Source organism: Lytechinus pictus, chromosome 8, assembly GCF_037042905.1.
Source record: "Lytechinus pictus isolate F3 Inbred chromosome 8, Lp3.0, whole genome shotgun sequence".
NCBI lineage: Eukaryota > Metazoa > Echinodermata > Echinoidea > Temnopleuroida > Toxopneustidae > Lytechinus > Lytechinus pictus.
The window spans coordinates 38311143-38338955 of record NC_087252.1 but is presented as its reverse complement, the minus strand read 5'-3'; the positions used below and the strand labels follow the sequence as shown (position 1 = coordinate 38338955).

At 36.8% G+C, this 27813-nt stretch overlaps 1 non-coding gene across 1 annotated transcript; it reads left to right on the top strand.

Moving 5' to 3' along the window:
* Positions 1 to 21569: 21569 nt before the first annotated feature.
* On the top strand, positions 21570 to 21641 carry TRNAR-UCG (transfer RNA arginine (anticodon UCG)). The gene has a single exon. It is a non-coding gene; the product is annotated as a tRNA-Arg (tRNA).
* Positions 21642 to 27813: the final 6172 nt, after the last annotated feature.

Below are 27813 nucleotides of genomic sequence, written 5' to 3'. Positions count from 1 at the left end.
AGCTACGCGTATCCCCACACACATCCACGCACCCCAACAACCACAGGTACGCATGTCCCACACTACAGCCACGCACAGCCTACCACCATACTGTATACTATTTTTTATTCGAAAATTTGGATATATAACCATGATACTATCGCTGTTAGGTTATTTCTTTCAAATATCTCATAACAAAGCATTATAAAACAAATGCGAGAAATTAATAATGATAAAAATAATACATAGGATTAATAAAGTGTCTTTTCCATTCTGATTAAATGGTCAAGGAGCTTAGAGAGAGCAAAACATAAAAGTAAAGAGAACTTAGAGAAGTACAAGAAAAGGTACAATATAAACCAGGAAAATGTTTGTCTTCTATACAATGAAACCTTAAAAAAATACTACAGAAGCATCGACTGTGATATTACACTCTTTGTAGGGCAATACAATTATGTTAAATGTTGCAAAGGCTATCTGTATCAATAATTACAATTTTTTTAACTCGGTGGATCATGATATTGAAAAACATTAAATTGCGTAATAAATTTTTATCTTGCCTATTAAGAAAATTACTATAGTAGGCCTACTCTAGAGCATAGTGACAATAGTATTTTTTTCTTCGGGGGGGGGGGGGGTTAGAGAGAGATAGAATGATCTTCCAGTGCCTAGCTAACCCATTAAATGTGATCACTCAATATCAAACCTCAAGAGACAATTGGACGATTAGGGAAGTTGAACGAGATGGAGACAGTGCTGACCTGCATCACTAGATGAGATCGGGGATTGCCCAGTTATTTTTCACCCCAAGGATTTAAATGGCGTAGTTACAAAGATGCCCCAAGATTGAGTCGATCATTTGATGTATTCGATCATCCCCTTTCTTATACGGGGAAGTTAATCCAAGTGGTCTTTTTACTACAGTTCACAAATGCACCTTTCAATTGCACACAGCAAAAACTGCGATGTTAACCGGTGTACATAGAGGACCACACCAGTTATTTTACACCGGTGTTAAATTGACAGTGTTAGTTTAGCACCTATAGGTGTTATTGCAACACCTTTGGTTGTTACATGTACACTCTTTGGTGTTATATTCAATCTTTAGGGTGTAATTTTAACACCAGAGGGTGTGGTCCTCTATTAACACCCACTGGTGTCAGTTTTGACACCACAGTTTTTAAAGTGAACGCTTTTTTGTAAGAAAACTCCGATATTAATTCAATGTTGATATCATCATCAGCGAAGTCTACACCAAAGATCAGTATAAGCTAAAATAGTATACGATCAAAAGAGAAAGACGTCTAATGTAATACATTGTCTGATTGTGGTGGCAGTGGTTGTGGTCGCGGTGGCGGTGATTGCGGAGATTGTGGTGGTAGTGGCAAAAAAAATGTCGTAGTAGTAGTAGGAGGAGGAGCCTTGGAGTAGGGGAGGAGACAATGTTCTTTCATATTATTTTCCTTCTTTTCATAATAATTTGTCATTCGTCCATATTTCCAACATCTCTATATTCGTGCATTTATACTCACCATCTTCCTCTCCTCCCTTCGTCAAGTTTTTAAATTATCATTTATCACGTCTTTATTCCCATCATACTTTCATTCCTGATATATTTCTCTTTAATTACCAAAATGAATGACACGGTTGACGTGGTTTCAGAGCAAGACCGAATTCCTCATGGGGTTCATCAAGTAATTGGGCTTTATTTGTATCGTCCACCCCCCATAATCTTTAGTCACTTTGAAAATGTTGATCGTTGCCGATATCAAGTTATGTTTCAGTAATATAGGATCATGTCATCAGAATGATAATGATATTCAGTCCATAAAAAATGGATACGTTTAAAAAAAAATTTCATAAATAGAATCGCAATATGGATAGAGATTTCGCATTATCAATGCGTCTAAAAGAAAATGATGCGGTGTGAAGGTATTTACAATCGTGTTGTCAAAGAACATAAAGTAATTCGTCAAAGGATATTTGATAAAGTTGTTCGAGTGTTATACATCAGTTCACGAATGATTGGAAAATGAAATTCGTTCTAAATCAGATTCTCAACAATTTAATCCCCATCAACTAAAGCTGATAAATGATCAGTGTAGATGAATATCAAATTTAAAATAAAACATTTTGTAAGTTTTTTTCAAGGATAATAATTTTTTGTTTGGGGGGGGGGGGGGCGTCAGGAAGCGGTGGTGAAGACCCAACCATTGCACAATCAATTCGATTTCACAAATACGAGAAAATTCGGGAACATTATCGCCGGAATACGGTTCGTTTTGACATGTTTAAACCAGCCGAATACCCTCCAAAATAATCCAAAATGTGACTATAAAAAATATTATTCGGGCTACATTTGGAATGTATTCGGATGACATTCGGTTCGATTAGGGGAGGCATTCAGAGTATTCTGGGCAGATACTGACCTATTCGTATCATTCGGGGCGTAACGGTTTGAGCTTGGCGCATTCGGCGATATTCGTTCCGATTCGGGTAAAAATTCGGGTAGTCAATCGGCTAATCGGAGCAATTGGGCCACATTCCGCTCGATTCTCGGCACCTTTGGAGAAATCGCTTTTGGTTTAACCCTGGCTTTACCAATGGTGTGCTTTCAAAATTATAGTGTCAGTGGCATTGAATAGTTTGAATTTGATCATACTCGCAGAATGATATGACCCTGACCTCCTATAATATGATGATGATGAATGAGTTATCTATAGCATGCAAACAACTTGCCTGTTCTTTTTTATTCTATTTCCGAATATTGTAGGTTTTATGCAATCATCATCAAGTGAAGCCACTTACCATTTCACCTAATTTATTTTTATTCATTAACTTTATGCCAAGACACACCAGCGAAACTGACTCCATGGGCCCTTACCACAAAACTTAGCAATCTATCGGAGAAACATTTTCTACGATTGATTGCATTGACTACAATATACAATCAATCGTAGAAATCAAGCGTACGATTAATCGCTAACCTTTGTGTTACGGGACCCAGACCGACAGAACTAAGCGACATCGCTCGGTTCGAAGTTGGTATCCTTGGTGTGTATGCATTACGGCAATACGGCGAGTTCGTACTAAGTCAAATAATCTAAAGATCTTCTGACTTCTAATTATATATAAAAACAACTATAGTCCCCAAAATAAAACTGAAATTAGAAAGACGTAATTACTCGATTTCCGTTTCACTTGTCTGTCAGAAGACTATTGAGGCATATAAATTTCATTTCCTATAAGTACTCGCAGTAATAGCCTTGGCCTTCCTGTGCGTTGTCAAGGGCTCATCTATTACTGATTACATTTTGAATATGCCACAGTCACAAAGACGATATCTATTCTTGACCAACCAAATATATTACGTTATTTCCAATGACATGCAATCGGTCGGTCTATAGTCTGTTTCGTTAGTGTGACTATTGCGTGGCGAATTGTTCGTTACGTGAGTGGACAAGGTGAACGTTTAAACCTTTACCTGTTTACAGTCGTATGACTACCAAGGGAATCTCATCTCAGACCTAGGAAGTGAGAAGAGTTGTTAGCACGAATAAACGTTCGGCCGGTTTGTAATACCAATACAAATCAAAGGGGGGGGGGGGGAGGGGGGAGCATTTCATGAACGGAGTTGACGGATTTTGTTTCTATTTTATCCTATGGGTATCATAGTTACAGTGAAGCCGATCCAAATCACAGAAGGTCATCATATATGAAACGTCATTTATGTCAGACAAGTTGCCAGATACCAGTTACCACATATTACTGAGTTAATCTCAAGAAAAGAAGTGGACAAGGAACCCCTCTATATTCTTTGCCAACAAAAAATTCTATATTTTGTGCATTTGTCGGATCTGACATTTGTCAGAAGTTTAATCTCCAGGATATACTGTGTGCACCTTACTTTTTCTACTATTCCAATCTTGTCTGGTATTGTGATCAGCAATATCCAAAATTATACTGCATTTCAGTCAATAATATACTTGCAAAATGAAATAGAAATAATAATCTCAAAGCCCCCTCCTTGAGTTAAAACTCCTTTACGTGTATAACTTGTGGTCTGTGGGTGTTTTACGAACGGCAATTTAGATGTTAAACACCAACTTCGGCTGCATCATAATGAGTTACGTTCATGTTTGACGATCTGCACATATAAGACAAGACCAATATGGGGAGAATTTGAGTTCAAGGAGCATTTTGGGGTAAAAGTTGGGAACCGGTCTATTTCACCTAATTTGAATGTGCTGAATCTGATAAGACCGGTTCCCAAGCCAATTTTTCATGTTTTGACCACCTAATTTGCATAAACAAAATGGCTGCCAAATTGACAATTTATAATCTTATTTCTACAATATTCTTTTATGATATTCGCTTTCACCGATATGGATACTGCAAAATCCTGCATACTTAACATGTACCATTTGGGAAAATTTGTTATTTCTGTTTGTCGCTGATTAATTATGCAAATTTATGCATATTTTGCAATATTATGCTATAATTTGAAAATTACACCTAAAATGTTTATTATTTTGAGTACAAATAGCATTTGTATCATTATAATAATTGTTTAGCCCTTGAATATAATATTCAAGTCAATTTTTATATGTATTTTATTGTTCTTTGATATTTCTTTTGTGTTCTTGTATTTTCTGCCATTTGCTTTGTATATGTTTGATATGAGATCTTTAAAAAAATAATATCAATGGCAGACAAATATTGAGCTTCAATGATTGAATCATTTGATAAACTTCTTTTGCCACAACTGTTAATTGTACTCAGGAACAAATACACACACATGCTCCCACACCCACACCTGTATATAGAAAGTAATATACTTGCAAGGTATAGTAGACATGCCCAATATAAAAACATTGATGCTGATCCTATAATCATGACACTTACCAAATTCAATGAACCCGTAAGAAAAGAAGAGTTTAGAAGTTGGAAAACCTGTAATTATGCTGAACTTAAATTTCTTGAAATAGATATATTAAAATGTTTCATAACAGATCAAATAATCAATTAAACGTATGATTTACGCAGTGCAGTTTATCAATCGGATATAAGTATCAGTACATTGTTATTATCCTTGCAGCAAAATTATATCTTTGATTCAGCTCCATCAGAACTGCAATCATGGCAGTTAACCAAAAAACAATTTGTAATAAATGCAAAGGGTCTGTATTACTGCATCACTTACTAATTTTTTTGGTCATTATATACCGATTTATTTATTTATGTTGCAACGATACATTTTCCCCAAGTCAACCATCAAAGTGAAAACTGAAAACCACAGCTTTTATCCAATCCTTACCTTGGAAGATTCTTTGACGAACGATACTGAATACAGAAGAGGAAATGATAAAAACATGGGGCTAAACACAGATTAGCTCCATGGTTAAAACATGGGCAAAACAAGGTTTCCAGCCCAGTCACTGCCCAATGCAGAACAAATTTTCACATTGTGACCTATGGTTAAAAAGTGCTAGAGATGCCTGTTGAAGGTAAACCAGCATGGAGACAGTTGCAGAAGTCCAGTCTAGAGGTTATCCGGTCATGGATGATATTTTCTGCACCACCTCATGTAAGACAATGTCTGATCTCAGCAATTCTGTGGAGCAGGTAATATGCAGATTGGCAGACATGTGATGTGTGTTTCTTCATGCTCATTGTTCTATCAAAGACTACGCCAAGAGATCTAGCCTTGCATACTGCAGATATATAGCTTCCTCACATATTAAGACTGGAGTTGTAGTCATAATAATTACGCATATATGGAGATGACAGAACAAGATACCGGTACTTTGCTTTTTATTGTTAAGCTCCAGGAAGTTGACCTTCATCCAACATCGAATCCTCAATGGCAGCACCAACAACAGCAGCTGCACGAACCTCTGTATATTTACCTTTTGGATCAAAAGTGAGGTATACAGCTGGATGTCATCAGCATAGAAGTGTATACCAACACCATGTTGCCACATTACAGAGCCAAGAGGAGTGATGTACAGTTTGAAGAACAAGGGACAAGGACAGACTCCCAAGGAACTCCATATCAAAGGGTAGTCACAGGAGACTGCATGCCAGTGATGAATACAGCTTCATACAGCTCTGTTGGCAAGGTAAGAGAAAGCTGCCATTGGAGTGCAGAATCATCAATTCCAAAACAGACTGTCAGTCTCCCAAGAAGAATGACATGTTCACTGGTATCAAAACCGGTTGACAAGTCAAACATAACTTATTTAGGCAACTGCTTTCCTCATAGAAAGAGAAATCCTGGCTCTACAATCGAAGAAATTCTCGACCTAGACTTTGATGGTGATATCTCAGACTCGCATGCAGCCTATCAGAGCTGGGTAAGCTATTGGATGCTGTTGGGTTTAATACCGATCAAAATAAGTGGATTAATAATCACCCACAGGAACGCCAAACATTCCAGGAACCCACCATCCTCTGAAAGATATCTTCGTTATCAATTTGAAATAGTCTATCTTATGAAGATATGAAGATGTGTGAATATTAGAAGTTCGATGAATGGCCTAGAAGACATTACACAATTCACTGCGGTATTGAAAAGGTGCACTCCGAGCATTTTAACACCTGAAACAAGATCTGGTAAGACAGCAGATTCTCTCTCAAGACAAAAGTTTAGGTTTTCTCTATGGATCTGTGACATGAGAATCGGACATATCTCAAGAACACAAACACGATGACTTCGATACGAACTGCCTCCGCAGAATACTTGTACTAAATTGGTTTGATTTCAACAATTAGAGATGACTTTTATAATATGAGGCTGCCCTATCAATCAAGCCATCCAATTGAACACCAAATCGATGATAACTGACATTGATCATTCAACACCCCGAAGGTAAAGGTGTTTATCAAGCTGGGGGAAGCTGGATGCCTCTAAGTTGGATGAAGCGGCAATCCTTGATAGGACAGGTGCAGTACTGCATTGGAAAAGATATATTATGGAGATGCACATGTAATCCGTTCATGAAGTCCAATGATAAAAAATTGGCTTTTAAAACACGGAAAACGGTCTAATTTATAGGCAAAATGAGAAATTAGATGGATTATATGTGGGTTCAGTTCTGATAATTTTTTTCAATATTGGGACAATTTGACGAGCGTAATGGAAAAAAACACAGGACATCTCATTTTCAGCAGACGGTTTTCACTTCATTTTGCTGAAGAAAAACACACTAAATATATATACATGTATGTGTGATCAGATTCTGTTGGTCGGGAACATAACTACTCCAAAGGATATTAAATGCAACTGATTGACTATTAAGGAGTTGAGAATTACAGTACTGTTATGATTCAAATTTAATAATTCATAATCTAAAATTGTAAATATGAATGAATTGATTGATATCATAATTCAAGATACCATTTTATAATAAAAATATAAGCAATTAATAGTGACATTCGCTTGAATACAGATAGGTTCATGAAATTCGTTGGATCTCCACCAGTGTGCTTTTAAATGGGAAGGCCCTCCGTGCAGGAGTTTACCTTTTTATGCAGATGTGGGTGTGGGAGTGGGTGAATCTGTTTATGCCCATGGATGTATGCGAATAAAAAAGTGATTACATAATTAAATAATTGAAGCTTATTATTTTCTGCCACTGATAATCAATAATTTGACAGATCCCATAACAAAACATGTACAAAGCAAAAGGTACAAAATGCAAAAAAATACATAAGAAATTCAAAAACAATAAAATACATTATTATTCACTGTGATATTATATTCTAAGGGCCGTACAATTATTTATAATGATGTAAATGCTATTTGTACCAAAAATATAAACAAATTGAGCTGAAATTATCAAATTATAGCATAATGATCCAAAATATGCATAAATTTGCATAATTAATTAGCCGCAAACAAAAATAACAAGTTTTCCCGAAAGGTACACGTATGTATGCAGGATTTTGCAGTATTCATGTCTGTGAAAGCGAATATAATTAAAGAACATTGTCGAAATAATATTCTGAATTGTCAATATGGCAGCCATTTTGTTTATGCAAATTAGGTGGTCAAAACATGAGAAATAAGCTTGGGAACCGATCTTATCAGATTCAGCATATTTGAATTGAGTGAAACAGTCCAATTTCCAACTTTTACCCCAAAATGCTTCTTAAATTTTATATAGGCCTGTTTTTCCAGAATGTGTCTAGTCTAATAATGGTATCAACGAGTAACATCTTTCTGGTGTATTGTCATTGGCTCGTTCCTGACATTTGCTGAACTTTGAGTAAGGTGTAAAAAATTTTCTCCAAAACCACTCTTGGGATTTCCTCCTCATTATACTTTTAAAGACACCATCGGATAGAGCGCGCCAAATCGGAAAATGAAATTCCCGGATGAAGAGCCGGTCATGATAAACATGGTTCCTATCATTTCTTATTACCATTACATACCTGACATATTTTGATTGTGATTTTTGCGTGAGTAAACTCGTTCAATTATTAGAAATATATATGAAATTAAATCGCTTTGATTGGTATTTATACTATTATGATATCTGTAAAGAAAAACAGTGCACGAAGGAAGGATGTGTGGGTGTGGGTGTGAGTTGGGGTTGTGTGTAACAAGACACTTGGATGACAAGCCGTGTGTATTCTTCCATGATATTTCACTGGGGTGGAGCCGCGGGAAGGACAATGTTCTTTTTTTTGTACTATATTTTTTCAGAAATGACATAGGAGGGGAGATTGCAACTGGATCATATGCTACCTATCCTCTCATGGTGCGGTCCAGGGGTGCAGTATCATTTAATACTTATCGTGGTAGGGGTAAAATCAGCGCATACAACCGTAATTCTGAAGCTTCGTTATTCCGAAGGTTCGGATATTCCGAAGGTTCGTTATTCCGAAGGTTCGTATTTCCGAAGGTTCGTAATTCCGAATTAAGGTTCGTTAGTCCGAAAACGAAATGAGGTTCGTAATTCCGAAGGTTCATTAGTCCGAAAACGAAGTGATATGAGGTTCGCAATTCCGAAGGTTCGTTAATCCGGAAAAACGAAATGAGGTTCATATTTCCGAAGCTTCGTTAGTCCGAAAACGAAATGATTAACGAACCTTATTTCGTTTTCGGACTAACGAACCTTCGGAACAACGAACCTTATTTCGTTTTCGGATTAATGAACCTTATTTCTTTTTCGGATTAACAAACCTTCGGAATAACGCCACAAATGTTCGGATTAACGAACCCTTTTACGTTTTCGGATTAACGAACATCGAGGTATAGGCAATTTACGTGTTTCGGAATTACGAACCTTCGGAATAAAGAACCTTCGGAATTACGAAGTGTAACCAAAATCAGTGATCCTTTCTGCTCGTCAAACTGATTATAATGAACTGTAATGTGGAAACTCAACCTACATCACGGTTTACAATAAAATGTTGCGATGGAAGGCGATTGTGTGCGATTGTGTGCGAGAAAGAGTAGCGACCGATGCAAGAGATTTGTTTTGGTTTTTATTCATCAGTGAAACTTAGCATCCCAATGTGGCTGAGTGGTAGAGCTCGGATGCGGAGTGTTTTCCACTGTAACACAGCCTGTAAGTAAGGAACATGGGAGTGACACGTTTACACACAACCTGGAATTCAGTTATCTGCCCAGGGTGGACTCGAACCCATGAGGCTGGCTCGCTTCGCTCGCCCTTTCAGGCTGGTTTGCTTCGCAAACCAGCTGCAGATCCCACTTCACGAGCCATTCAGAGTCTGCATAGCAGACTAGGGGGGGGGGGGGGGCTTCGATATATCCGTTGCAAAGGCCTCTGTCCAAAGAGGATTGTTGACTTCCCTTCTGTATTTAAATATATATATTTCTACACCTGACTATCATGAGAGAAATCTCGGCGAGACAGGCGCTTATAAATACACGATGATGCTTCACCATTCTATTCATGTATAACCTTTGTTTCAACTGCTCCTCTACGGGAATATCACAAATAATTAATCAACTTTCGGCGTAATTATGAATGAAACCAAGGCCGTCGGATGGAAGATATTCCCCAGAATAGCCTTCTAACCTATACGACGTGTTGTTTTATTATGATTCAGCTTGTATTTTTAAGCACTGTACAACTCAAAAGGAAAGAAGAATTGAATGAAACACAGTTTTACCGAAGTGTACAAGTTTATACAATGGCACCCCTCCTAATTATAATAACAGTCATACTAATGATGATGATAATAATGATTTAAAAAATATCAAAAAATCGTTTATTTATAAAAAAATGTAAATTACTAAATGACTGTTAAAAGAAATCAAAACGATAATAAATATACACATACACCCTCACACACAAATACACACTCACATATCTAAATATAAATATATATATATATACATGTACTTATATATATACTATAGTGGATTAGTCTTCTGACTTTGAAACAGAGAAATATATCCACATTGTACTGCACTCAACCCAGATGAGGTGAATGGGTACCCGGTAGGAAGAAATTCCTTGAATGCTTGAGCGCCAAGGCAGCCCAGCTAAAGCCGGGGTAATAACAATAGCAGGGCCCGGTGGAAGAACTTTTATTATTATAATAATGACGTTAGGTGATATTTAATTTCCTCCTGTTCATAGATAAGAGCGCTTTATTTGTTGGAATGTTCATATGATTACAATTATCATTTAGTCTGCAGCCTCCCATTCTATCTTTTTTTAATCAAAAATATGATCAAAGATGGAAAAGTTAGCCTTCATTGAGTCATTAGTTACACGACGTAAAGGCCCTAATATAATGCGAACTCAAACTCATCCCCCATGTAGGCATACAAAACAGTTTTATATTTTTAACGTCAGCTTAAAATCATGTTCATTGTGCTTTATCTTTCTCTCTCTGACAATATCCCCCCCCCCCACACACACACACAACAAACCCATCTACGCAAAAAATAAAAAAATAAAATCGCTCCCCCCCCCAAGGCTAAGGAGTTAATTATCGAGAGTGTCACTACTGGACAAGGTTAACTGTCATGGGTGGATGCAAGCATCAAAACATTCGCATTTTATATACAGCAGTAGGGAATTATTTTGTTCCACATTTAAGATGTTCAGAAATTCGGTATAAGGAATGCGTTTTTTTTTTTATTCCGGTAGAAATAAATCACCTACTTACATCCCCCATCCCTCCCTTGAACACACACACACACACCCCAGCTTGCAATCTCCCATACACACACACACATACACCCTCTCTCTCTCTCTCTAAAACTCACCCTCTCTCCCTTGCACACAGACACACACACCCACACAGACGCACACACCAGCTTGCAATCACCCATGCACACACACCCTCACCCTCACAGGCTCTCATCTGAACTCTCACACACTCTCACACTCTTCCGAATCCACGCACATAAACACCCACACCCACATCCTTTCTACTACACATCTAAACACTCATGCATATAACAATCCTCTTTCCCTTGGTATAAACACACCACATTTATTTTTTGTACGCGTGTGTGCATTTGGCTCGGATAATTATAGGCCCTATGTTAGTATACATGGTTAATTATTTATTGCGCTTCTCAGTGTTACATTACATGTTTGTTTATGTTTGTGTAGTTCGAAGAGTCACAGCCCTATGGTTAATATTAATTCCGATATTGATATAAACATCAAACCTTATTATATGCTTACCACCTGGATAAGTCAATGACTGAATAAATATAAAATTAATAAACTGAATGATTTATCAATTAATATACAACCCTTCATACCATACCCTCAATCATAATACTTAAAATGCATTAGTGCCTATCCTTTTCATAATAATTGCATGGATATAGTCAGTTCGATAACCGACGTTTAATTAATTATCCTACGGTAGATTATAATAATTATGGCCAGAGTAAGCGTCGTTCAATCATTCAGGCGTAGGAGATTTTGAAGAGCTTGCTCTCTCAAAATTTCCAGGGGTATTGAACATTTTATCGGCATTTGTCATGAAAACCTAACTTGAAATGCCCATTCGCCATATAGGCACTAAGACGGACGCGATATTTAATTTCTTCACGATCGGATTTAGGTAATTGCATTCGAATTCAAATCAAATTTACTTTTTACCGATAAGACACACAGTGCTTGAAAATGATTTTTTTAAATATACCGTATTTAACATTCGAATTTACAAACCATAGCTAATTTTTTTTTTTCGCTCCATTTCGTTCAGATTGCTTTTCACCTTGGTGAAAATGGGTCCGTTAGTTTGCTGGCTTTGTCCAAAGTGACGCATTGTCATAAAATGCATTGAACATAAATGCAGGGTTACTGTACGTGTGGAGTTATTGATCAGGTGACATAATCTCACGGTGAAGTTGGTTGTAATTCATTAAAAAGTATGGTCCTCTCACTGTGATCAGTAAAACTCAACCAGCCTGATGATATATATTCTTTATATATATATATATATATATATATATATACATATAACAGGGAATCAGATGGAGGGAGGATAAGCGACAAATGACATGTTAGATTAAGGTTTAAACAGATTTAAGGTTACTATTATAAAGTGTTTACTAGCAATTTGATATGAAAAATAAAACGAAATACATAAATAAAAATGCAACATCATGTATAAACATTCTGAAGAATTGTAACGAAACTAGTTAAATTGGAATAATTGAGCCTCTTTTGACTGTTCTTCACCGAGTTTGTTTGTATATATCATTGCCGTTTTAAACACTGGGAAAAGAGAAGGCCCTAGAAAATATGAAATCATCAAATACGAAAAAAGCATTGGCTCATAAACTTTCATTATATAAACACGTACACATTTTTTAAGGGCCACAAATATATTTGTCAAGAATACCAATGATGTTTTCATTTATTCTAATGCAGGATAAAAGAGTACTGGTGAGAAAATGCCTTAACTGGTATAAGTGCCGTGGCCGGAGATCGAACCTCGGACTTTCATCTTTCATGTGTCTAGTCAGGCGCCTTAAACCACTCGACCACGGCACCTCCACGGCACTTGACTTTTAATGACTAGATGATAGACAAAAGCAAGTACTTACCTCCTATTATTCCTTGATACAGGTGTATTTCCAATGAACAAGACGCCACGGACTCTTCTTCCACACTTTCAATGGAAAACGACCACATTTACCTCTACTGTATCTTCGGAGGTCGTGCTCTGCTCCGTCCAGCTGTTGCTTCTTCAACTATTAATTTGAATTAATAGAGCATCCGGCGCGAAAACTGAGATAATCATCCAGATCACATGACAAGCGTGGTATCATCTGGATTCTTCCATTCTCTTGACAGGTGTGCTGTACCAATTCTACCAAGTTCGTGAGTGAAACATTTCCCCTTTTCCCACCGTTCTTAATAAATGGAATATCGCGATGCAACCTCGAGATTTTAATATCTAATAATGATAAGTTTTCATGAGAGGTAAACAACGAAGATCTCGATATGCAATGCATTAAGCAATCGGTGGCGGAAGTTTGTTGGCGGCGCCACGCCTTAACAATAAATGGCGTCGCCGTTTTTGACTGTGATAGAATCTAGGGTGGGTGACTCTAATGGTTTTGGTATCCTTGTCAGAATAAGATATGAATTTATCATTTTGTCGTAGAACTGATCGCCCATTGATATACTTAATACCAACGGCCAATGATACTCTGGGGATAATCACATTAAAGCATGCGATGTATAGTTTTGGCGCCACTTTCCTAAAGTTCGATGAATTGGACGAAAGTTGTTAAAAGCTTTGCTAGCATATTCGTCAAAACGCGATATATACATATGTTGTTGCTGTGCTCTACCAAGAGAAATAGTTGTACAAGTTATGATAAAGCAGTTATGTTTGTTTGTGTGTGTGTTTGGGGGGGGGGGGGTCCACGAATAAAATTCTAAGTTTAATCACAACGTCAAAAGTAGCTCTTTTTTTTAATTGCACTGGTTGTACGCCTATTCTTTGTTAAGACTACTACTAACTAATCAAAAAGTATGTTCTTTATCCTGTCTTCAAAACGACATGCCTTTAATCAAAATGTAGGCCTGAGCCAGTCTTACAAAGAGTTACGATACGATTTATCCGATCAATCGTAACTGTATGGAAATCCATCAGTGCCATATTTTTTTTCAACGAAAAACGTGCACAATGTCCTCTGTATGCAAAAAGAAGCGAAATGAATTTTCAAGAAATCAATGAATGCATGAATATATAATCGTAGCTAGAAAATATTTTGAAAAAAATATGCATAATAGATGTTGACGTTGCTTGCCGTCCATAGTTATAATTGATGGGATCAATCGTAACTCTTTGTGAGACGGGGTCCTGGATGCATTGTGTTTTGTTGTTTTTCTTTCCTGTTTAGAGTAGCGTCAGGAAATCGGTTACACTTCGTAATTCCGAAGGTTCGTAATTCCGAAGGTTCTTTATTCCGAAGGTTCGTAATTCCGAAACACGCAAATTGCCTATACCTCGATGTTCGTTAATCCGAAAACGTAAAAGGGTTCGTTAATCCGAACATTTGTGGCGTTATTCCGAAGGTTCGTTATTCCGAAGGATCGATAATCCGAAAACGAAATAAGGTTCGATGTTCCGAAGGTTCGTTAGTCCGAAAACGAAATAAGGTTAGATAATCATTAAGTTTTCGGACTAACGAACCTTCGGAATTACGAACCTCATTTATTTTTCGGATTAACGAACCTTCGGAATTACGAACCTCACTTCGTTTTCGGACTAACGAACCTTCGGAAATACGAACCTTCGGAATAACGAACCTTCGGAATATCCGAGCCTTCGGAATAACGAAGCTTCGGAATTACGAATGTATGCGCAGGAAATCATAGTGACATATCTCTGTGTAGCTGGACACATACAATGCAAGTGTGTGATAATTATGACACTCGAAGAAGATACAGACCTATTGTATTTTGCCAAACATATTTTAGATCCCAAAGAGATAAGGTGGCTGAAAATCTCAATAGGATGATAAAAAAAGAATCATCATATATTCCCCCCCGGCAATGACTGGTGGCTGAGTATTCCGTGTTGCTTTCCAACTACTTCTACCTTTCCATTTTATCCCACGCTGTGACAAATACCCAGTTAAAATATACATCAATACGCCGGTGACTGGGATACATGTTTCGAGTTTTAACAAGCATCCCATCCTATTCCTCCGTCCGATTATTATTCAAAAATACGAAACGATCGACTGTTCCATTGAATGTGATGTCATTATCGATCAGATCATGTGTCAGCCTTCTCCGTGTGACTGGGGTCGTCTGCGTGCCTGGTTGTAGACGTGGACTTCGCGCAGCCCACGGTAAATAAATATGTATTCGTAACGCATCGTCGAAACGTGATGAACTGGTCATTTATTATTCATGAATTGTGTAGGTGACTTGTATTGCAGCCTAATTGGATCGTAATCTTTGCACGTGATGGCAATGCCAATTTGTCTTTTCTATAATATTTTGATAAAAAATGTCATTAATGCTGAATAATGACATGCATATATTTTTCACATGCCAAATTTTGTCTATGTTTTATTTACATTATACACCTCAGTTACGCCATGAAGGTGTTTGATGGATATTGCTACTTGTGCCCAAAATTTCTTCTCCCTTCGAAGGCCGATGCTTGTCATTAAAGGTATTTACCACTTACGTATGTCCCAAAGGTGAAAAATTGATAACGGGGACAATTAGGTCCTTCTGGGAGCATTCGGTTCTCATGAGAAGGGTTAAATGTGATAAGTGGTGTTCCGCATGGATCAGTAATCGGACCATCTCTATTTTGAATATCATAGAACATAATATCATTCCACATGATAAATTTGATTGGTAAAGATTGATGATAAAGTGAGATTCTTTATTAATGATGTATCGTGCCTCGAAATGTATACCTAATTCCTATATCTTTATTTGCTTTTACCAGGGGAGCGTTTCATGAAAGGACTTGTCCGACAGTTTATCCGACAGTTACCCTAGTAACAGTGCTTCTAAGCTAATCAAAATCAAGGAAAGTTATCAAATCTGACAACTTGTTGGACCGGGATATTGATGAAACGCTTCCCATCAATCCAAAGGGGCCGCGACGCTAATTTGATAGGGGGCAGGGGACCAACAAATTACGTCATGTTTTCTCAATAATTTGAACATAGGGAAATTATAGACTTCCATGACAAAAGGCATTTATGCTTTATACTCTCCTTTCTTCTTTATTTTTTTAAGAAATATTTCCCTATTTTTTTTCTCCTCCTCCTCCTTTTTATCACGTCATAAAGAATCGGAAGGGCGGTTGCCCCTCCCCCCCCCCTCTTCCGATGCGGCGCCGCTCTTAATAGCACAAGCTAGTCAGAGTGTGCACATGGTATTAGTTTGGTTTGTTTTTTCCTCTTCGTAATAAATTCCACAACACTTTTAACATGAAGAAAAAAAATTTATGCTTACACCTACTTGAGCCAGCAGGGTAGGCCTATAGGCTTTATAAACTCAAATTGGGGTATTTTCTCTTGTTTTTTCCAGACATTACTTTGTTGAGACTAAGCAGGCGATATAGCATAAATATAATAAAATTATTTGGAGCCTGATGACGTGCTTAGGCACGATGTCATGTTCCCTACGGACATAGGAATTTAATTGAACCGACTTGAAAATTATCTTCTGAGGCCACTTGGGACTTCAAATGTCTTTCTGTCTACAGTTTGGTCAAGGTTTGCGTGATTCTTGCTAATTGTCAGTATCATGTTCGCTTTATTCATTAATTTAGACACGTCATCCAATAACTACGCCTAAAATAATGAACGCTTTTGATATGCATCAAATACCTGATATCGTGGGAAAATGAGATTCCATAAAGATATTTTGAGTGATATCAAGTAGGTCACCACAGGTCTGGTCTGCTTATACCTTGGTCACATTTGCTCTACGGCGGCCGTACGGCGAGTCGAAAACAGCCGTTTTAACATTTTTAGTCCAACTATACATAGGTGGTTTGAATTAAAATTAATAAAACGGCTGTTTTCGACTCGCCGTACGGCCGCCGTAGAGCAAATGTGACCAAGGTATTACCCAGTTACAGGGGCGTCGATCCATTTTTCAGATTGGGGGGCAAAATCATGAATCAACTTTCCAAAGGCGCTCGATCACACAAAACAAACAGACTCAAACACACACACACACACACACATGCCTATATGTATATATATATATATGCACACACACACACACACACACATCTCACCAACAAATTAAATTTTAACAAATTCAAAAAATAATAGATGCTAGCGCGAAGCGCGAGCTGAAAATTTTGATATTTTGATCTGAAAAAAAAAAGTTTAATTGACGGTTTTAATAAAGAACAAGAAATATATCCAACAAAAGATTATTGCAAATCGAAGTGGGAGTTCTTTTGAGGTATAGAACTGAAAACGGGACATTCTATTCACCTATTCAATCATGAAAAGTATGAGTTTTTGCTACAGAAATGATGCGAGCGCGAAGCGCGAGCTGAAATTTTTTAATATTCTAATCTGAAAACCGGACATTTTGAGCACGATTTTAGATGAAGAACGAGTTGTGTATCTCAATCTCGCTTGCTGATTTCTGTGTAACATTACAATCTTATTTTATTTTTTGCACATGCGGAATTATTGGGGGGCAAAACGATATGTTTGCCCCCCCAATATTTTCATTGGTGGGGCGGTTGCCCCCCCTGCCCCCCCCCCCCATGATCGACGCCTCTGCCCAGTTATATATACATAACTATATATGCATGTATATTTAAGTTGGGAAAGATATGGAGACCAACGATAAACGTAGCTTTAATAGATCGAAGTTCTCCAAAGCTATCATCTCTTTTGCAAAGTTTTCAAAAGGGGAGGGGTGCCTGGAGGGCAATGGACTCCCAATTTTTCCACGACCAAGAAAACAAAGGAGAAAAAGAAGGACAAGGAATGACACGAGGGATGGTATTATTATCTGAATAGGTCAAAATGTATCACAGAATTAGATTTTTTTATATAAAAAAATGTCAACATGTTTGCTCACTCGCAACTTTTTGCAAATTTTTGCTCGATTCGCCCACTTTGCCCCCTTTAAAATGTTTGGCCTAATACGCCACTGCTGGCAATGCGTATCATTGACACTTTTGCCTACACATTTCGACTGTTGAATACCTTTATGAATCAGCGCAGAGGTGTTCTTGCATTCACTTTTGTTTCTTTTTGGGGGGCATTATTTTGGTGATTTTATCTTCTGTCTTTTGGTGTTAAAGTAATCCATGGACATGATGGAGTAGATGTTAAATAGCTACGATCGCCGAAGACATACTGCATTTAGGGTGACTGATTGAGCTTAGATGAATGGGGTATCGAAACAGCAGATGGCAAACCCTTCCTGAATGAATAGAAAACGGATGAGCTTTGGGAAAACCCTTTTCCGAGTATATTCCATCTTTGACTTAAATGAACTTGACATGTCATAATATCAGGACTGGAAATATTTATATTCCTGCGCTCACATGAAGTTTGACAGTCGCCCTGTCTGTATCTGTGCACATGTGTCCCCTATTTCTGTTTGTCTGTCTCCCTCACCCCCCCCCCCCCTCATCCATATTTCTCCCCCTCCCTGGCTTATGGAGCGGATGAGTATTGAACTGAATTGAATCAATTTTGTCATACTTCACGAGATAACAAAATAATAATACAATACAAGATATACAATTGATTACATACAAAATACAAAAGATAATGACAGTAAATTGGGTGAAATATGAAGGAACCTGCATAAAAAGCAGAGCTTGTAATGTCTGCAGATTCCTTAAAGTAATTATGAAATTAGTAATCAAGGAGATCGGACACTAATACCAAAAAAAATCAGACTACAAAGGAAAAGCCAATTAAAGATTAGCGTATAATCGCGGGGGTATTAGAGGGAAAGTGGACAAATGTGAGCGAAGAATACCTTTAACATGTTTAAAATGTACAGAGCAAATAAATTATATATGCTCAGCCAGTGCGTCTTAACGGGGTCCATAACTGGACAAAAAAAAATGATTTCAGTTTACATTTAAACATATTTAAAAATAAACAGCTAGTTATTTCGTTTGGAAGATGATTCCAAACCTTGGTCCGTCAAATACAATTGTTCTTTGAGCAAATAACATGCGAGTACGTGAAAGGTGAAATGAGTCAATTTGGCGGGTAGGATAAGAATGGATGAGGTTGTTTCTTTAAAACAAGGATACAAATTTTTCCGGTAGATCATCTTTTTAGAGTTTTTGACATTAATGTAAACAAATGAAATTCGTATAGATCATGAATTTTCAAGATTTTATCTTATATGATATATAGACGTTATTATATATGTTATTTATAAAAAAAATATATATTATATCTTTTTAAATATATAATGGATTTGTGTGTGCATAAAAATACAGATTGGTTAATCGACCTAATAGCCCGCTTTTGCAAATTAAATAACATATCTAATAACGTCTTGTTTGTATTGCCCCAAACCAAAATACCATCACCTAGTCGTGATGAAATGAGAGTCATATAGGGCCCTTAAATTTAATAGTATATAATCAGGAAAAGAGAATTTTAGCTTGTTTGAAATACCGATACTTCTAGAAGTCAAATGACCCAAGTAATTAATGTGACACTTCATAGACAAATCATGAGCGATATAGAGCCCAAGAAATATGATATATTCAACTTGTAATAAATTTACATTATCCACGACTACATGTACAAGTAAACTTTTAAGAGACTTACTAAAAATCATATAATTGGTTTTCTTAACATTAAGTGACAACTTGTTAGCTCTATAATCCAAGACTGAACTGAAGTTCTGCATTCAAAAGATTCAGTAGTGTATGTTGGTCACGGTGAGACAGAAGAGGGTTAGAATCATCATCAAACAAAATAAATGACAAAATATTGGAAGAATTTTTAAAAATAATTAATGTAAAGAATGGAAAGTAAGGGACCAAGGAGTAATCTTTGGGTACTCTTCAAGATATTTATTTTAAACTAGGATTTATGGATGTATAGTGGGTGAAGATGTTCCAAATGTTTGCGTGTATACGAGGTTGTAAACGACTTGTGTGTGGGTGGGTGGGAGGGTGTATGCACACTGTGTGGGTGTGTGTGATGTATACACGAGTATGAACGTGTATTTTATTCCATTGCTAGACCAAGTAACACCAATTCTACATTACACTATTAAGTGTCGTAACGAGTTTTAGGAAAAGAATGTAGCCGACGGGATGGATTTTTAGATAGTGGAAAAAAAAAGTTTGAAATTAAGATCTCATTTTGTTACAGGTTTAATATGATATCCAGAAAATAATTCACATGATACATTTTTGTTTTCATATCCTTCTTTTTGTTTTCCTTCACGCCTTTTATCTCGGTTGTGAAACTGTTTAGGGGGAGCAATATGTTTATGAGATTTTTTTAAAGAATGAAATAAACTATTATCAAACACTGAAACAGTCTCAGCAAGTAAACCTGAGATCAATACCAATACAGAGACAAGTGCGTTAGATAATTAATGAGATGGACTGAACCAAATAATAACGCATCACGAGGATTATCGATGAGTAAGCGCTCTGGCCCTTCGGAAACGAGACATCATCCATTTCAATTTCTATTGAGTAGCTGAAATTCGACTTGCCATCGAAATGTCACAATGTCAAATCGGTTTTTAACACATCAACTAATCATTGATGTGCTTGATATTGGTGATACTAGTAATAAAATGAGTGACGATTCTTTACAAAATTAGAGACCTGTCATTTGGCAGTCACGTCACGTGATCCTATGGTATCTTAGAAAGTCGATGGAAATCAGATAGATCTCTTGACATCAATAGTAAAAAAAAAATGAAAATGCCTATCCTATAAAGTACTATTTCCTCAATTTTTTGAAGGACTAAACAAATCACTATTGCTCCCTATGGCGTTTATACCCATAACTTCACGCTTGACTGGTTGTCTTTCGATGGTACTGAATCAGATTCTAAATCATTTTTATTATCAACTTATACGAAATCAAATATTGATTTGACAAAGTATATTCAAAAGTGTAATCATTGTCTCAGCATAACAAAACAATAAGCAAATGACATGGTGAATAACATATGCACACATACATTCTTACATTCTAATTGAAATATAATTATACCTGATATTTATTATTATTATTATTGTTATTACTAAAACAAATAGCAGAATATACATATATATATATATACATGTATATATATATATATATATATATTGTGAAAGAAATGGATGAAGGGAACAATGAAGAGAACCATTGTTCTCTTCATCCATATCTTTCACAAATATTAAAATAAAGAGTTCCCAAAGCTGTTGTATATGTATAATGTTACACATTTGTATACTTTCTCCCATACGTGTACTGTATTAAAGCAATAGCTTTGATCCAGCTGAGGCATGGCGGTTTGTCATTGTTCAAAACCCACCTACACCCGACAAAGGAAATTATGAATGGTATATTGTCGAAAATCTGTCTATCTGACGGTGAATCGGATCGGGGTCGCCCTAGGCACTAACCCGTCTCTGTGGTCTAGAGGTTAAGTCACCGGCGTTCGAAGCTGGGGGCCCGGGTTCGATTCCCGGCAGAGACATTTTTTTCGGCATCACCAATTTTTCCAAAGGGCATATAGCTCTGGGGAACATTGATTTAAGCTACGCCTACCATTGTTCTCTTCATCCATTTCTTTCACAATATATTTAAATAAAAGAGTTGCCAAAGCCGTTGTACATGTATAATGTGACACATTTATATATATATTTATATATATATACACACATATATATACATGATACATATATCGACATAATAGTAGCTTGTCCAGTACTGTGTGCGCCTCACCAGCGACTGACTGGAATACTCCCCAGGGAGTGGAGGATGTGCACACATTGTGTGCGGGAATGACTGATTGAATCCGATGACCGGGGTAATAATATATCTGTAAAGCGCTTAGACACGTCGTTCCGATGTATATATAAAGCGCTATAAAAACGGATTATTATTATAATACATTTTGACACGTGGGAGGCCTCCATCTTAAGCTTATACATTGACACTGATGAAGGCCTCGAAAGGAAAGGGGAAAGAAATCCAGACGAACAGTGCAATAATCTCTGTCGATTAAACGCATTTTTATCAATATGCATCTGAATGCAGGGTTTATGATAAGTCAACATCGAAAACATAAACATGGGGTACATCATTTAATATGAGAGCTGTCACCACACGTGAATGTGATACATCATTTAATATGAGAGCTGTCGAAAGTCGATTGTTAGGTCCATGTTTTTGTTTATGTCTATTCAATTTTCATGAACATTGGAATATGTAATGACATGAAACAAATTTTCATAGGAAACTTGACAATATACATAACCATTCCAATGAAATGCCTGAGGAGTACTTATCATAATTTCTGTTCACCGGCTGTTGTCAATTGACTGCTGTTATACACATCTATAAAACAAGATGGGTGATATGAACGTGGCAACAGAAAACAGTTGATTTTAAGAAACCTTAAAGGAAAATATTGCACTTCCAAGCTGCCACACAACAAAATGAACAAATAACCCCCCCCCCAAAAAAAAATACCTTTATGAAACACCCTTTATGAAACACCAGTCAGGTTCAATATAAGTCGTATTTATTGTGTGTGTTTTTGCTTCCATTATTCTAACTTTTGCATGACTCTGGAAATTAGTATTGACATGGTTTCAACAATAGAAAAATAAATATCTAATTTCCGTCGAATTTATAGGAAGATTAATCCTTTGTCACCGACCTAATTTACTTTCGAATACATGTAGTTCCCTAGTTATTGGTTTGTTTATGGTTTTTACGGAACTTTGAATGCGATGAAGAGACAACCTATTATTCTATACCTGCATTCAAAATAAAAACTATTTTACAGCACTGCAAAAAGTCTGGTGTTGATTTAACACCAGCCCGGAATCTATATATGTCCACACCAGAGAAGTGTTAAACAACACCCTGCAGTTTTGTTTTGGTCTAACATCAGATAGGCGTTTTATACAACACCAATTAGTATTAAAACAGCATCGGTTTGATTCCAAACTGGTGTTGTTTCAATACTTCTCTGGTGTGGACATATATATAGATTCCGGGCTGCATGGTGTTAAATCAACACCGGAGTGTTTGCAATGCGTTATCGGTTCATACAGTCACTCTCAAATTTCATTTGTTTTTAAATAAATGGGAATTAAATTCAAGGGAGACGCTAATTGATAGCAAGGGGCAACCGTATCCATCCCATGATTCTTCAAATTGCGTGAATTAACAGAGAAAAAAAAGAAAAAAAAAAGGTAGAAAAATGGGATCATGACAGAAAGATCGTCGTGTACCGCGACTTCTGTTCAGTTGAATCCAGGAAATTCCAGGAAGTTTTGTTATTTTCCTGGATCATTCCATCAGGAAGTAAAAAAATCCAGGAAGTTTTCCAGGTAGTTATCATTTTCGGGAGTGATATTATTTTCAGAATATTATGTCAAAATCTATCACAAAATTAGATCTTTTTAATTAAAATGTCAAAAATTTTGCTCGCTCGCTCGCTTCACTCACTCGCAATTATTTGCTCAATTACTGCACTGAGCCCCACATATTTCATGTTTTTTGTGTGTGTATAGAACACTGGCGTAAATCCCGGGGGGGTGGGGGGATATATCCCCCCCCCCCACTTTTCGAGGAGGGGGGGGTGGCCTGTACAGACATCCCCCACTTTTTACGAAAGAAACGAAAAAAAAACATCACAAGAGATAATTGTTTTATTGGTGAAAATTCTTCCTGAAATACCGCTTAACAAATAAAACAATATTATTGAATTATAAAATGCAAATAAAGAGCCAGTTCACCATTTCCAAACGAAATACCTATGTCCTTATCATAACATTGAAGAGAAACTCCCGTTTCTTCCAATCCATCAATGTTGGGGTCTTTGGGAAGGGATTAAGATGGAATGTCAATTCTTTTTTAATGTAATCTCTAATAAAACCATTAAACCATCATGGGGTAAAAAAAAAAATAATATTGGAGGGGTATTTGCCATATGGACATACAGTGGCGTAACTACGGGGGGGGAGGCATGGGGGGCAGGTGCCCTCCCAATCGGCTGACCAAAAAAAAAAACGGGGAAAAGGAGAAAAGAGGGAGAAAGGAAGAGAAGCGTATAGTGGGAAAGACGAAAATATTATTCATTATAATGTTATATTATAATTATGTTAGGTTACATTACATAAGAAACATTTTTATCATGACTTCATGAAACATAATTTGCCCAGGGCCTACGTCTTCATTGTTCCTGGTGCTCGTATTGTCTGTTAACGAGATATATAATCCTGTTGTACTGAAACATCCCGTTTTCAAGTCAATATAAACCAAATATATTTCCTAGCACTTGAGTTATCATTGTTTTATGTAGTGACATATGCTTCTTTTTCATGACTCAAAAAGTGATGAGCCCCATGTTAAGGTCTTCTTATATATGACACATTTCCTGTCCGTGATTACGTTCGCATTAGTGGATTGGTGAGATATATCTGCTCTTCATGAATTCCTCAAATCAGTCCTTAAAATTTCCCTTCTTCTGATCTGAATATCAAAAATGTTCAGCTCGCGCTTCGCGCTCGCATCATTGGGATATTGAATAACGTATGGTCCTAGTTAATTCCTACAAAGAAACCTTAGGTTGCCCCTCTTCAGGTCTGAATTATCTAAATTTTCAGCTCGCACTTCGCGCTCGCAATATTTGATTAGTGAGTGTGTATGATAATCATGATTGCAATGACTACAAAAAGTGTTTCATGTGTTCAGATGTAATTCTTATAAACCAGCAAGCGCTTGGCACTCACATTAGATGACTATGGTGAGATATGCATACTCTTAATGGATTCCTAAAATATATTTCTCAAAATCTCGCTGTTTGGGGTCAAAATATACGAAAACTTCAGCTCGCGCTTCGCGCTCGTATTGTTTAGCGAGACAGGTACCTATCATGATTACACAAATTTGATTATAATGTCTCTTTTTAGGTGTGAATATAAAAAAAATTCAGCTCGCGCTTCGCGCTCGCATTATTTGATCAGTGAGATGCATATCCGTTAATGACATTGTCCAGAAAATGTCTCTATTAGGTCAGTATAACTGGCAACTGAGCGCGCTCACTCAGTGATTCAAACATTTTGCTGGTGCCCCCTCCCCAATGCCGTGACCCACGGTACACCACTGTGGACATATCAATGACAATTCCTTGCATATCTGAAAACATGACTGCAAAAAAAGCCAAAATATTTCAGTCATCCCCCTACCCATCAACACGGAATTACGCCAGTGGTATAGAAGAGAAATATATCTTGTGGAAGACTAGAGAACATTTGGAAAATTCCAGGATATTTCGTAAAATTCCAAGAACTTTCAGAGTAAATTCCAGGGAGTTCCGTATTGAAAAGTGGAAGCACTGCTTCTGTTATTCAATTGAAAAGAATGACGTCACTTACTATCCAATATACTAGGGAGAAAACCGATTTTCAAAATTATCAAGGCTGGAAAGTACATGATGTATAAACCCTTGGAGTTCGTGTTATTTCTCGCGATAACGCCTCTGTATTTCAACCTTGACGTGGTAATAGCTATTGCCTGAATGACTGACGGAAGTTTATGAAAGCATATAGGGCCTCTCGAGGAAATAGCCTCTTAGTTATTAATGATGAAACGGCCATCTCATCCAGGGATTTTAATTTTTGCAGACTGAATCTTTTATCGTTCAGATAAAAAGAAAATAACTTTTGCTGATAGGCTTGTTCTAATTCACTTGCTATGTGTCGTAGCCATGCGTTAACAACGTGGAGGCCCTTTAAAGGCCTTCTGTAAACATGAAGGTTGTGCTGCGGCGTCGAAGATTATATATCCCCATATCTTTCTGAGTCATAAAGATGAAAAACTATATAAATCGATGAGACTTAAACGTTACTAGGTTTATGCCAATGAAGGCATCGGATTCGAATCAGACGCTTGCACGTATCCTCGTTAGAGATTTCAAAGGAATTGGCGTACACGTACAGCTACGTGGAGGTACTTAACCCACCCCCACAATAATAATAATGATGATGATGATGTTGATGATGTGGGCGCGTCGTGGTCTAGTGGTTATGACTCTCGCCTTTTAAACAGAAGGTCATGGGTTCGAATCCTAGCCATGGCGTGTTTTCCTCCAGCAAGAAATTTATCCACACTGTGCTGTACTCAACCCAGGTGAGGTAAATGGGTACCGGCAGGAAGTTATTCCTCAAAAAGCTATGTGCACCAGAATCGGTAGACTATATAGCTTAGCTAATTAGCTTAGCTAATATAGGATCACCTTGAGCACATAGCAAGGTGGATAATTGCGCTAGAAAAATCCTTTAAAAAAATAAATTATTATTTATTATGATGATGATAATGATAATAATAATGATAATAATGATAACAATAAACATAATAATGATGAAATTAAAATAAATGACGAAATAAATAAAGAATAAAATGAGAATAAAAAATAATTCAAATAATAATACATTGTAATAATAGTAATGATAATAGTAATAATAACAATAATAATAGCTATTATAATTACAAATAAATAAATGCATAAACAAATAATGAACAAATAATAATAAAAAAAATAGATTTATGAAATAAAATAAACAGGTAAGAAATTTGGGCTCTATAATCAAAAGGAAGCTACTGTCCTCATAGCCAAACATGGATTGAGACTCAGTTCTCCCCCTCCCGTTCACTTCAGTGACCATATGGTGACTGCTCTACTGAAGTAAATGGGAGGGGGTTGAGGGGGTTAACGTTTTGACTAATTTTGCTCCGAGATGAAAACTCAATTTTCTCATAAACCATACTCATCACTCACGCTCTGCATGCAGGAACCCAGCTATCAAATGAACGTTTTAAAAACGTTCCAAGTTGGTGTTTTGGACTTTTTGTGAAAAAGTCTTATGGACGTCACAATGTGGTAGGTTTTAGACGTTTTAAAAACGTTTTTTTAAGACTTCAAATTTGCCGCATGTGTGATGTCATCGTGATATAAGTTAAGGGCTAGCTATACCACCTTAGTCTCTCAAGACCAAATTCAAAACAAATTGTTTGTGTATATATGGGCTGTACACTTTAGAAACAATTACCAATTCATTTATTGTTGTCAAGTTTCAACGATCCATGTAAATTCAATAATGAATAATCTATCTTGGTTTTCCTGTTGTTGCATTAATTAGAGATGGAGGGATGTGATTGTCTATGTATATATTTCTCATTGATGTGTCAAGGGTTGTAATGTAGGCCCCTATTCGATTTGTAATTTTATTTTTATATGAATGCATAAACGTTATTGAAGGACCCCTGGGAATATCTTGTAAATAACGCTAAAATTGGATATCCGTAGTAATTTGCTAAATTTGAATTCTATATATGTATAGTTTCTAAAGGAAAACCAATCATCATTATCATTACATCGTTACAAACACATTCACCATCATCACCATCTTGATCTTTCTTTCATTATCACCATCATTATCATCATCATCATCACCATCATCATATCGTCGTTATCATCATCATCATCGTCATCATCATCATCATCATCATCATCATCATCATCATCATCATCATCATCAGTATCATCTTTATCATCATCATCATCATCCAGGGGCTGCGGAACGGTTTTCAAAGTGGGGGGGGGGGGGGAATATGACTGAGCGGGGGGAGTT